At 35.7% G+C, this 13,049-nt stretch overlaps 1 protein-coding gene across 5 annotated transcripts in view; it reads right to left on the bottom strand.

Moving 5' to 3' along the window:
• The window catches only part of COMMD10 (COMM domain containing 10), a 117,568-nt gene that overhangs the window by 60,709 nt on the left and 43,810 nt on the right, over nt 1-13,049 (bottom strand). The gene's annotated exons all lie outside the window — the stretch shown is intronic.

Below are 13,049 nucleotides of genomic sequence, written 5' to 3'. Positions count from 1 at the left end.
TAGAACAAATTTCTAAATCAAATGTGACATTGAAAATCTAGTAATTCTTTGTGTGCCTCTTTCCTTAAATTCCAAGAGAATATCAGGCATTTGTGGATAGAAACATAAAGGTACTAATACAAGAATATATATATTTTAAAATCAGTATTTACACAAGAAGAACCACCACAAGGTTAAAAACGCAAGCTATCTGGGTGTTCTGCCCTGTGGAAATTCCACTACAAATTTACAGTGATTTAAATCACAGTATGGATCTGCAGAGTATCAGGAGTGAGCTCCACCATCTGGTGGTTTTTTTCACATACCTCAGTCACCCAGTGAGGTGAAAACTGTGCAACGCAACCGCACGCCAGATTTATCTGACTGCAGTATCTGTTAACAATGTCCAAGCTGTTGATATCCACCAATTTCTGGTGGCTATGTAAGGCACAATTTCAGACTAGTTCCCTAAAAAATATGTATCTGCATCCCAAGATGACAGCCTTCCAGCAGATTGCCTTTTTGTTCTCTTTTCTAGATGTCATTTTTTCTGTCCAAAACCCGTATTCGAAGCACAGCAGCAAGAAGTTGTGAGAAACTGTCTACAGCATATACATCTCCAATGTAATTTTCAAGTTTCAATGCCTTCCTCTAAGTCCCCGATCATGTACCACTTAATATACACCACTTCAATATTCAGCTTAAATAAAATATACTACTTACTCTGATGAAGCTATGGCACAGATAAAATTATAGTTTGTTACAAGCAGTAGAAATGCACAGCAAAGTGCCATACTCTCCTGCTACTATACCCAAAAGAAGCTTTCAATAACTTCAGCATGCCACGTGACCAGAAAAAAATTTCATAATGTCCTTTATCTGAAAGACCAACATTACTACTTGTGGTAAAGCTCAAGTCTCAACTACTAGGAAGATCATGGTTCAATATTTAACCTGAAGTAAAACATACATTAATGATTTTCTTCCTTTCTAATACTCCTTCTTCTCAAGATGGAATATAAAAGGAAGAAAACTCATCCCAGAAGCAGGAAAGCTGCTTCAAACAAGCACTGGCTCAAAGCACAGAAAACACCTAGTCAGAGGAAGACTCCAGGGTACCACTTGAGCCACAGGAAACACCAATAAAGCAATCTCATTGGGAAGGGGCAGCTGACTGAGCAGCATGATGCATCTTATGTCTGTCTAGGCCCATCCCTCTGATGTAGAGACTTGTGGGACACTTTTGAGATAGCAGAGAATGGAGGTCAACAGTGTGTTGCGAACAGCATCCAGACCAGTAATCCTAAACCATAACCCCTGATGGAGGCGACAGCTGTGTGATAATAAATACCCTAGCACAAAGGTATACTGCACAATACAAACAACAACACAAAACAAATACATTCAATATCCCCTGATTTCTGGTTGCTATTAAGAAAGGCTTCCCTCCTATGATTCTTCCTTTTGAAAATGTAAACACCAAAATAACCTTTCCTCCCTACACTTAACATGAAATTTAACTTGGAAGACAATTTAATTTGTCTAGAAGCACCAAGCTGTTCCTTATAAGGAAAAAAACCCCACCAAACAACAACAAAAAAATAAACCCCACAAGTATGTTTAAGCTGATAATGTATTTCCTACAAAAAATATGGTATGGAATTAAATTCCAACAAATACATCATTAATAGGAAGCTGAGCTGTAATAAGATGCATGATAAGGACACCATAAAAATAAAATTAAAATCAGTGTTGCATTGAACAAAGGATGTTCTTGCTGTACTTCAGAAAAATATTTTATTATTCACTGTTAGTAAGAGTATCGTGGAAGCCAAAGGTATAATCCTAAAAAGTGCAGATGAAACTGAAACCATCAGCAAAATCACGCTTTCTCTGGTTGTTACTGAGTTTATAAAATATTTTTAATACTTTACTTTTGTTGTGAAACTTTATGAAGAGCTTTCTTTCCCACTCTTTAGATACTGTAAAAACTTCAAAGCAATGTGAAAGCTTCAATGGACATGAAATATATCTGTGTTCTTTCAAACAGAGTTCTAAAACTAATTAAGCTGAAATACTGTAGAAGATGCTACAATAGGAAAAAGCTAATGAATGTGTAACTGCATTTCAACTGGGCACACTGTGGGCGAATATTTTTTTCTTCATACAGAAGCAAGTGCTTACAGGCATTTAGAAAATTGTTAAAGTAATTGGAAGAAGTAAGTAGGCCACAACTGTATATATTTGTGAAAGGCAGACACTGAGATAACAAGCTTAGGCGTGCCGATAAACCTGCCTGAAAATGGGTTTGCTTCATACATTGGTTTTTTTTCTGGAGTCAGTTTTATTTTCTGTGCACTGAAGCCTTACACTTTGATTAGAAACCAACTTTTAATTGTGCTGAACATATTTTAAACATGAGCATTTTAAATGCAGTATTCTCTCCTTCCTATATTTAGTGGCTCCAGATGATAAAGTTCATTTTCTACCGCTTTACCACCTGTAGAGTAGTGACAGTAACGGCTCAAACAAGGAGAACAAATGCCTGGCTGAAACAGACATTAATGAAACAGCAGACAGTTCTCTGCTGCACAAAGGTGCAAGTGTGAATACCAGTTCTTCAGACTAAAACTTCCCCCTTTATCTGCAAATAATTAGTTTGCACTGAAGCAAATGGGTTGTACACGCAGTTTTCTTTATGTATTGTCCAATATTTCCTATGTGCAGTTCAAACTTACAGTACCTAAGAAGTCCCCCAGACCTAAACCAGAGTTTTACACTTCACAGGATTAAACCTAATTAAACATAAAAGACAAGAAAGTAGAAGAAATTCTAATATACAGATGAAAACAGAGCATAGATGCTTGTTGGATTTTGAAGGCTACGTGCACCATGTACCCTTATTTCAATGTGAACATCTGCTTTTTTTTAAGCTTTTGTTTGTTTTCATTTTTAAAAAATGCTAATACTGAGTGATTTGTTATTTATTTTTCAATGAAAGGGGTTGGGGACTATTTTTTCAATACTGGCTTGACAGATTACTATAAAAGCGTTTCTTTTAAAAAGACTACATCATCCCAGTGGTACAGATTTTCATGTGTAGATTACTGGCACTTTAAAATATGATCTCATCAAATTGTAAATGAAAATAGCTCTATCAACCCCTGCTGGACCTGCACAAAAGAACATCTGAGTAGCTGTCCATCTATGTTTCAGTATTTTATCCAACCTCCAGATATCGCAATGCCCAAATTATCAAACATTTATTAACATACTTTATAAACACATTCTAATAACCTTTCTCTCCCGAAGCAAATCAGAGATAACATGCAAACAGAATCTCTGATCTGAAAGCTTCAATTTTTTGAAAGCTGCAATAAATCCTGACTTGACTTTTGCCATTTTTTTATCCACCATTCTCTTCATGCAAGAAAAGATTCACTATTTTCCAACAAAGAAATACTCCTTATGAGTAATCCAGTAACAGCAACGTGGATGTCAGAATTCAAAAGGAACACTGCAAACAAGTTGTAAGTTCTCATATTTCTATCTGGTAACCATGGCAAAGGCTGTCCATTTGGATAACAAGGAGAAGCACTTAGGTCTCAGTTCAGAAAAAGCTCACGTCTCTTTAGAATAAAGAAACCTAAGATTCTCACACAAAGCCTGGAGAAAAGGCAAACTGAAAAATTCATGTTAAAAATACTGAAGCCTGCACACTATAAGCGCTAAATGAGAGTGTTGCATTGGTCTCCAACACAATGTCCACTAACAGTGAGATGTCCATTGCAAGCATGGCAAGGTAAACTTGCTCCACCCACAAATCTAAAATTAGGGCCAGAATTCTTCAATATGATGATGTTTTTTGGAAATGTGCTCAAACCCCAGTGGAAGTAAAAGGCCCCAGATACAAATGTTACCTTTGTCCTCAATGTTCAACTATTCTTCAGGGGTCTGTTTTTTTCTAAAAAAAAAATAATTCTCCCATGCTCCAATATTGCAACATTCTGAAAAAAACCTTATTTATCTCATAAAAACATGAAGAACTTCAAGCTCAGCATAACAAATCACGAGAGACTAAGTCAGTCATAGCTGAACATGAAGACATTTTGTGCCTTCATTTTTAAGCTTCACTTCATGATTATTTTATTCTGCAAGTTTATACAAAAGCAAGCTTTAGTACTCCCAGTAAAATCTGGCAACTGTGAGGAACCATTTGTACACTTGTTCCACTTACCTTACAATTCTTTCCTCCTACAGGCTATGTTAATTAAAGCCAAGACACTTCTAAAACATGCACAATGGATACATTTGAAATTTATGATGAAGAAAAGTGGTAGAGTGTTTATAATGTCTTATAACCTAAAAAGTTGGTGCTCAATAATGAATGGGGTTCCACAACTTGGCCTTGGTGCTACCAGATCTGCAGACTACCACTGCAATGTTAGTAAGGTATCAGCCTGTTTTTTCTAAACCTCTAGTGGTAATTCAAACAAAGCCTGATTTACAGTTTAATTAAGAAACAAGATAATGGGATAATAAAAGTCCTATTTAAAAAGCTTAACATTTTCAGTCTGATATCTCAAGCCAATTAGCAGGCTGTACCACACATCTTTTAAAGGAGCACTGCCAAACCTTATTATTGGCTCCCCACATATTTGTTTAAATAGGTTACATTCCTGGTGCAGAAGTGGGAGTAACTGCTTTTTTTTAACCTCCTGAAGCAAGGAAGTAAAAATAATCAGAAGTTTGGCTGTGGATCTGAGGTTTTTTTATTTTCTTAAGAAACATGACTGAGTATTTGGCAGCTCTAAAAAACTGAGTTATTGGACTAAGTTACACAGTATGCAAATGTCACCCAGACCCATGAGAACCCTCTTGGGTGATCTCCTATTCAAAAATCTTGCTCACTTTTGCTCTTCAGAGTCATTGTCCACTTCCGCTGTATCCACTGCAGCACCAGGGTGCTGATGAGTACTCCAAATTACCGTGGGGTCAGTCAGCACATGTGGTACACAACAAGGTGGCCTCAGCAATGTCTTTATCATGGTAGCAGTAATCATTTTTTGCACCTACTCAACATTTTCTTAAAATTCACTGCAAAAATTTTCCTGTTTTTTCTTGTTGCAGCAGGAAAATACAATCAGCCTCCCTGCAGTTTCATTAGTGCTAATGCATAAGCTGAATTTATGTCTACCTAACTAATTAGATTAACCAATTGCTCAGTGAAGTGATCTCTGTGGATCCTACTAGGAAATCATGCTGGGAGAATCCCAAAAGACATCAGAGAGGAATTCCCAGTGGTTTCCTCTTCAATTACTTCAATACAGAACTGGGGAAATTGATTACTTATCAAATCATGGCTCAGCTTGCTACACAAAGCACAATTTCAGCATTTTCAATTCAAATAATTCAGTATTTTCAACTTAGGACTTTCAATATTTCAGATCTGTGTTGGAAGAATAAGTTGAAATGGCCAGACATTCCGGGCAAGATTTACGAAACAAGAACAAGTGAGGCAATCTCAGACAAAAAAATGCCAAATTCTCCAACAACATTATTTTATAAAAAGGCCATAAATGAACCTGACAATGTAGATGCCACTTAAGAAATCATCACCTAAAATTAAACTGATAAGCAGGTTAAAGTATCAAAAACACAAATAGAAAAATAGTGAAAATCTGGGAAAATATTCTACAATTACTTTTCTCTTTTCCTGTCAACCTTTTACCTCCTCTTTTTGAACTTTTTGTCTGACCTGTTCCTTGCAGAAAAACAAAACAAAAAAAAACAAACCCCCCAAGGTTTATTTAACCTGAAGCCAGGGTTATATAAACATTGAATCTATTTGGTTTTTAACTAATAAGCTACCATGTGCCAAACCACTATTACAGATGAATTGGAGGTTCTTTTCATATTTTGTTTGCCTGTTAGAGAGAAGGCAAGGAGAAAAGAGGAAATGTGTTTGCTTTTTTGTATTTACAACTCCTGAAAACCAGAAAACACAGGGGAAATCAAAAACTCCATAAGCACATGAAAACAATTTATAATACAAGTCATTCTGATATGGGAGCAGGAGGAGTATCAGACTAGTGCTCCCTTACCCTTAAAGCATCAATGATGTAGGTCACTCAGCCAGTTATTAAAGGACTTTTGAGACTGTAATGTCCTTCGCTAAACAGCACACAGATTATTTTACATGTCACTACAGTTTAACTTTTGCCACTAGAGAAAGCAGAAATACTTCATTCCGGTTTGTTCCTCTAGTGTGGTTTTGCTAAAAAATACCCTAAATTTTATTTCTAATATAATACTATGATAAACACAGCTTAACCTTTTCTTCCCCCTCTCCAATTCATGCTTCACTCATCTGAAAAAGCTCAGTTTTCTTGACTTGGTTCTTTCTGCACTTTTTCCTCTATTTAGACCCATTTGGAGCTGTGAAGATGTCCCTTCCTCCATTTAAACCTTTTATTTCACGTTACTTATTTTTATACTTAAATGTTTCAGTCAATATGAGGCATTAGGATAGAAAATAATTGTTGCGATGTGTTCTGTGCTCTTTCATGAAGCAAAAAGGAAAGTTGTATAGCAGTTTGGCAGTCTTACTGGCTGTGAAGTGTCATTAAGTAAGAGATGGCAAGTTTTATCACGCACCTCTGACTACTAAATTCACAAAACAAACAGAAGGTTTACCATGGGAGGTAGAGAGAGATCAGGCAATATCCTCAAGTCACTCTTCCAGTAAAACAGCGTGTGGTTACTAAAATTGCTATGGGAACATGGGAGTTCTTCAGAAACATATAGTTCTAGGTGAAAATGTTCCTTAACCTTTTACATTATCACTACTAGAGAAAAAAAACAAGGTGTAGAAAGTCCAGTGCTGGTATACCAGGAAAAACGAAAACATTTGAAACAGTGCCATGCTAAAATCTTCTATGATGTCTTAGTTGTTAAGCTGTAGTATTTGATTAAGAAAGTCTCTGCATGTGTCCTCCAGTAATGCACTCACTTGATTTTAACATTCTTTAATGGAAGCTGAAAAGAAGATGCCACAGTGAAGGGATAAACAAGAGACAACTGTTTTCTTCTTAGCCAGTGCTGCATACAATTATTACGCTCAGTGGACTACACACATGATTCTGGAGGGAAATAAAGTTATATTTGGATATCTCCACTATATACACGAATTCTGTTCTGACTTCCCTCCATGTTTTATGGTTCCCAGATAGTGAAAGTGTATTAAAAAAATCCTCAGTCCTTTGGCCAAAAAAAGCTGCTAAATTCACCAGAATTTAACTGTCTGCCACATTATTCATAGTTCCTCTGAACAACATAGCCTGTTTCCAAACATTCACAGTTTGTGAAACAAGGGTTTACTTTCTCTAAACACCAGTTAAACAGTATCTTTCAGGACAAAGTAAAACAGTATTCCTCAACAGACAGTATTACACCACCTCCACAAATACATTTGGATTTTATACCACACTCATAAATAAATGTTTCACTGAGGAACACTTTTTCTCTGATTTCTGCAAAAGGGCCAAAATATGGCCAGGAAATTAATATGTCAATTGTTAAAACCAGTGTTCCAGATGCAGAATTCAGGTTACCCAGGTTATTTGAATTACAAAACCTGGCTTCTCAAAATACAAATGAAGTCTTCTAAACTAAATCTAACACCAAGAAGAAAAAAAGTTAATTATCCATGTAGCGTATTTCTTCATGCTTCCTGTCTTTTACTGTATTAGGACAGACCTTTATAATGACATGGGAGGACAGCAGAGGGCATTTGAAATTTTTATGAGTCTTCCAAGGTCATGGGTATCATGAACATGATTTAATGAACTAGACCAGTTGGGCTGATCGAAAACAAGGAATTAATTAGTCCCTTGGCCATAAAAAAAAAAAAAAAAAAAAAAAAAAATCAAGAAAAAATAAGTAACGTACACAAGCTTTTTTTCAACAAGCAAGCTGTCTATCAGATGATGAGGTTAAAAGAAGTAGAAGCAAAAATACAGAAAACTGATGACACTGGTAACTGAAAATATCTGAAATATAATAAGTATTGAATCTGGCCACAGGGCCTTGGCAAACATGAAAATGACCAAGCCAAGAATATAAGACTAATAATAATGGAAAAATATTCCTATTACATAGGGTATCTTTCTCCATAAGAATTTTTTTCTATAGCCTTGATACCCTGATTAGAGTGCATATAATTATTGAAATAATAATTAGTATGTTTGGGATCCAAAGACCTGAAAGACAGGATTATGTATTTGGTTAAATCTGCTCTAAAAATTATGCCCAGTTGTTCATTTCTGTCAGAAGGCACCAGAACACCTGCACCACAAGAAACTCTAAAACATCTCTTGTATGTTTGCCACACTGATGTAGGCACAAATGGTTAGTGTGAAAGCAGCTCTTCAAGAATGCAAGGCAACTCACCTCAGCAATTCTAGGGCTAGCCCAGCTCCAACCTCTATCCACCTTTTCCCTCACTTCTCCATATTCTCTGCTTCTATAAAACCTTATTTTACAAAATATAGCCATACTGAGACTACTGAGATGCAAATTTGAAGTTCCACTTACACCATTTTTAACTATGCCATAAACATCATCATTCTTAAATCCCACTCATCCACTCACCCACCAGTCTGCTGTGTGTGCCATATTTGTATTGCCAAAAGTAAAACATAAAAGAGTAGAAGTGCAATAATACAGTCCAGACCTGCACATTGGTTACAGCACAAAATTAAAGACAATAAAAAAATGTGTGGATTTCTCACCTGGAAGTACTGGCTATGTCTCAGACTTATTACTTCAGAGTATCTGGCAGTGTAAGAATAGTTCAGATTGCATCAACTGTTACGACATACTTTACAAATATCCTTGTTCCCCTCTGTTCATAAGAACCAGAATTAAGACATCCTGCTTCCCAGTAGACAGTGCTTGGGTTCTATTCCTGGACTTACAATCAATGGGCAGCATGACCTTTTGCTAATATTTTCCCTCCACGTTTGCTAGTCTGTTTACGATTAAAGAATTAAAACATTTCTTTTTCGTTGTAAATCTTTTAACAATTTACAAATATAAATCATATTGATAACAGTATGTCAGAATTCCAATAGACTTAAAAACACGTTCTTTTAAAAATGTCATTCCACTCCTAATTCACCACTGACTGCTACAGTTTGATACACCTAAAAGGTCTGTCTTGTCTTTGAGAGCATTGACAGATATAAAACCACACAATCCAAAACCCTGATCCCTACTTCACCGTAGAGTGTTTCATTATTAAAAAGAAAGGGTTAATTCTGCATTTTCAAAACTTTTCAGAAGTCCAATTTAAGAACTGAATCAATAAAATACATCCCAAGGGAAGGAGAGCACATATTAGAAGCGAGTGGTAGAACGTTACAATGCATGACTTTTTTCCTTTAAACAAAGAATAATTTTTAGACTAAGTAAGTGATAAAGACAATAACGTTATTATTGCTGCTACATTCTGTAACAAGCACAACATACTTTTATCAGCAGTGAACCCTGCAGGTTAGGATGCAGTTTCATGTGAAATTTGAGCAGTACCTTCCACTGTCAGAATACCACTGTTAAAAAAAAAAAAAAGGGTCCCAGCAAAACCCCGCTTCCAGCTTAGCCTGACAATAATTAATGTGTTATATTTTATAATGTACTTTCTATAAACTTTTTCAATTTAACGAATATAGCAATATAACATTTTACAACCATCTTTCTATTCATTACACATTCTGAAAAACAAATGAATCCAGTCTAATAATTGGCCAGTACATTTTCATTTTACAAACCTTCATCTTCTAACAGATTTGAAAAACAATTATACATACACAAGACAGCAGTGCCACAGAAATGAAGCCATCCACTACTCCACTTTCCCTACCAAGTCATCCAGTTTCTCCATCTTCATTGACCATTCTCAGTTACTATTTGCAGTGGACTGAAAGAAGGTTAAGTGCTTTGAATGTACCTCGATGGGAAACCACATCAACACTACCCCTTATGCCTGACTTGCTTGTAGAGGCATTGCAAACATACAGGCACAGCCTCAGGTGCCCTAGGATGGCACACCTCCAAGTACTGAGGACTGGACATCCTGATGACATCTTAGCACACCAACCTGCTGCCTGCAGACCCATTTGCAAAGCAGTACTGAGGCAGCAATGAACCACAAGTTTATGGGTCATTCCTGTGTCACACATCAACTTGGGTGTAGGTGTAACTAGGTACACAGCTTGTCACACTGAGGTAGAGGCAACATGCAATTTTAGCAGTGTACTAAAATAAAGAATATTGCTGTTTGTTATTTGTGAACAGGACAGGCTAAGCTACACGGAGTCCAAATCTTCCAGTGTTTCCAGAGCCTCTTCTACAGAGCACCAGCACTGAATCTTCCAGTGTTTCCAGAGCCTCTTCTACAGAGCATCAGCACTGTATTAAAATTACTTTCTAAAGAAAGCACTGAAGAATTAAAAGGTTTATCAGTTAACAGGTTAAAACACTGATATGAGGAAATATAGAAGTGCCAGACTAAAAATCAAGAATTGCATTTAGTAATAGTCCGAAGGTACATTTTCCAATTGCAGTAAAAATCTGGTATTTTTATGTACAGAAAAATGGATCCTGGCTGCAAGTAATTTATAAATGCAGACTTTATTCAGACACAAAGCAACAGGTTTAAAAAAACCCCACTACTCATTTCAGACATTCTTAGGGAAATTAATCATAAAAGTTACCTATCATAATAATGTACTTTCTCAATGCAGAACACTGCAGATTTCTAGAAAGAAATCTGCAGCAAATAGGTCAGTATTTAAAATGTTGAAGATTTTCAGAGATGAACTATTGATTAATTTTAACACAATCTTCATTTCCCTCTCACTAAATCCTACACTCTAAAATGTAGAATCAGATTACAGATTCATAAAAGAAATAGAAAAAAATTTCCTTGAATGCTACTGTGCTTACTGATCCTAAACAAGCAAATCACTAGTATTGCTCTTAAAATAAACTAAGTCAATAATCATTAAGAGGGACAAGAGATCAGAATCCAGGTCCCAAACTGTTTCCTGCACTACAAGTTCTTCCCAGAGTAACTGCAACCAGAAAAAATATGCCCAAATGGTATTTTAACACAATATTAAATATGGAATACCACAAAACTGGCACTCTAGGCACAGAACTACTATTGCCTCTGTTTATCCTGCATGTTGTTTTTACCTCATTTCTGTGCTTTTGTTCTCAACAAACAGCTCCTTATTGTGCATGTTTCACATAATTAATATAATGACAGGTTATGCTAACTATAGTAATATTGGTTATCACTTGACATAGGTTCCAACTCTGCCAGGTTACAAGTAACATGTTATTGTTCATTATCTAGCAGAGGCTAAGTGATTTTAATGAGAATCAATTTCACTGAAGAACTCATCTGCAATGTTATACCATTTTTGTACATCTGTTAAGTAGCATTTCTAATGAAAATTCACTTGGACATCTTACCATAATACTAAGAACAGAAAATGTGACAAACTGACTAGAATCATGTGGTTTTTAGAAAGCAATAAAACAAATTAGAAACCTTTGAAAAAGCTAAGTGCAATTTTTTGTCGGAAAGAGACCCCTTGATATGTGGATTTAATGTCTCTGTAGGTTTCCTCATCTGAAAGGATGGTCCCACCTTTGACCCTCTCTAGAACCTGGACATTCTTGCTTTTACTTCTTTAAAAAAACCCAAAGCAAATTAAATACCAAATTAGTCATGACTCTATTCATCTCCTTTTGAAGGACTCTGCAGAAGAGTCAACTTACACCTTCATAACTGAAATCTCTCCATAACTGCAGAGAAATTCAGCTTGAAACGGGTCTCAGGAGGTCATCTGGCCCAACCATCCTCACCCTCCTTGGTCAAAGCAGGGGTAACTCTGGAAGACCAAGTATTTTGCTTTACAGAGAATTTTCAACATATAGCTTCCCCAGAAATGTCCACTTCTGACATCTTACTTGAGGACTTCTCAGCTACAGAACAACATAACTGTTCCTTCCAAATTTAATTTAGCCATTTTCAGTGATGTTCTTGATTTTCTCCCCTCCAACTTGAAAATCTTGTTTAAAATCCAATTGAATCCATTCAAATCCTTGCACTAATAATCACTATCATATTAGACAAGAATCCTGAGTTTCAATTGTGGTTGCACTGTATTCCCTTTTTTCTTCATAACTCATCATTTTTTACTTCTTGTACCTCTGCACATGTCACAAGCAATATCTTTTATTTCTGTTATTCACTTAGCTAGCTACACATCAATTATTACTTGAGAAAGCAAAGGGGTAGGCTAATTCCTGCAACTCAAAGAGAGGTTTGGCTCCTCAGCCATTCATTTCTTGACTCGGTCAATTCCATACATTCCACGTCACTCTTGATCCTTTAACTGAAAATATTTTCACAATTTTATCTTATCAGTTACTAATGTGCACAACATCCTCGCTAAATGTGTTCCATATTGACACTTCCATTATTTCTATTCTTCTCCCCCTCCTTTCTCTTTCATAATGTGTGTTGATTACAATCAGGTTAACTTTCTCATTATTGCAATGTCATACCTATATAATTTACTTATACTTTACGTACAAATCAAATTTTTCTTACTGTCTTTTTTAGTTCATGTTTAGACACAAGAGAAATTTTAAAACAGCTATAGTAAAATAAGATAAGCTCACTATCTGTAAAAACTTTATATGCAAACTTTAAAGCTCTTTGAGACTGTGAATTGCTTAGGGTAAAAATTATTTTAAGTTTGAGCATGTGAACGACATTACTAATAACAGAAAAAAAATCTAATCAATTAGCACTTCAGACAAACATGTACAAATACAATTACAAAAATAAAATAACCAAAATGCTTTGTCATTTCCTGCTTTTAAAATTTGTAGGAATTCTTGAAATATTTAATTGTCTCTCCATCTCACCAATTTCATTAACAAGAAACACAAATGCATAAACCTTAACAAATTCCATGCAAATAATTTCC

This window comes from Athene noctua, chromosome Z (genome assembly GCF_965140245.1).
Source record: "Athene noctua chromosome Z, bAthNoc1.hap1.1, whole genome shotgun sequence".
Taxonomy (NCBI): domain Eukaryota; kingdom Metazoa; phylum Chordata; class Aves; order Strigiformes; family Strigidae; genus Athene; species Athene noctua.
Note: the sequence above shows the minus strand (reverse complement) of the source record. Positions and strands in the feature narration are given on the sequence as shown.